Source organism: Elephantulus edwardii, unplaced genomic scaffold (genome assembly GCF_000299155.1).
Source record: "Elephantulus edwardii isolate Elephantulus edwardi_28Jun2011 unplaced genomic scaffold, EleEdw1.0 scaffold00457, whole genome shotgun sequence".
Classification (NCBI taxonomy): domain Eukaryota; kingdom Metazoa; phylum Chordata; class Mammalia; order Macroscelidea; family Macroscelididae; genus Elephantulus; species Elephantulus edwardii.
The window spans coordinates 374,702-375,832 of NW_006400207.1; the positions used below are offsets into that span (position 1 = coordinate 374,702).

The following is a 1,131-nucleotide window of genomic DNA, read 5'->3' on the forward strand; positions in this document are numbered from 1 at the left end:
GCACATAACAACAGCAACCTTTAATTTTTAATCTTACTTTATCTCCATTATTGATGGATTTTGTTTTTTTATCCATTCTGCTACTCTTTTTCTCTTCAGTGGTGCATTTAATCCATTCACGTTCAGTGTAATTATTGAGAGGTAGGGTTTTATTGCTGTCATTTTGTTCAATTCTTTTTGTTGTTGTTGCTAGTTACTTTGGTCCATCCTGTTTTCTGTGGCATCTCTGTTTCCAGGATGTCTCTTAGTGTTTCCTGTATGGTTGGTCTTGTTTTTACGAACTCCTTTAGGTTTTGTATTTCTGAGAACATTTTAATCTCTCCTTTGTAGTTGATGGACAGTTTTTCAGGATACAGTATTCTTGGTTGAAAGTTTTGTTCTTTAAGTGTTCGATAAATGCCATTCCACTCTCTTCTTGCTCGCATGGTTTCCGCTGAGAAATCAGCAGTTAATCTTATCTTTTCTCCCTTATAGGTCATTCTTTGTTTCTCTCTCGTTGCTTTTAGTATTCTCTCCGTGTCTTTCGTTCTAGCAAATTTGACAATGATGTGGTGGTTTTCTTTTAGGGTCTATTCTATATGGTGTTTGCTCAGCTTCTTGGATATATATTCTGTCGTTCTTCATTATGCCCCAAAAGTTTTCCTCTAGTAATTCTTCCACAGCTTTTTCAATGCCTTTACTTGCTTCTTCCCGTTCTCGGATTCCTATGATGCGGATGTTATTTCTTTTAATGGTATCCCATATTATTCTCAAGCTTTCTTTTGTTTCCTTCTTTTTGGATTCTGCTTTTTTCTCAGTCAGATCTGTGGTGACAATTGTATCTTCTATTTCACGGATTCTGTTTTCCATCTCTTCTCCTCTATTCGTATGTCCCTCCATCATGTTGACAACATCAGAAACCTTAGATTTCAAATTCTGGATCACAGTTTCTTGTTTTTCCAATGCCTCTAATGCTTCATTTGTTTTCTCTGTGTTTTGGATTGTTTTTTTAAGCTCCTCCTTATCTTTGCTAGCACTATTCTGTATTTCATCTATTTTCTTTTTTATCCATTGAAAATATTCAATCATTGTTCTTTTAAAATCAGTATCAGAAAGATCCATCAGGCTTTCTGGCTCCAGGAAATCCGTTGC

The 1,131-nt window shown here is 35.5% G+C and overlaps 1 protein-coding gene across 1 annotated transcript in view; it reads left to right on the top strand.

Moving 5' to 3' along the window:
- Window positions 1–1,131, top strand: part of LOC102858491 (insulin-induced gene 2 protein-like) — a 40,564-nt gene that overhangs the window by 30,676 nt on the left and 8,757 nt on the right. The gene's annotated exons all lie outside the window — the stretch shown is intronic.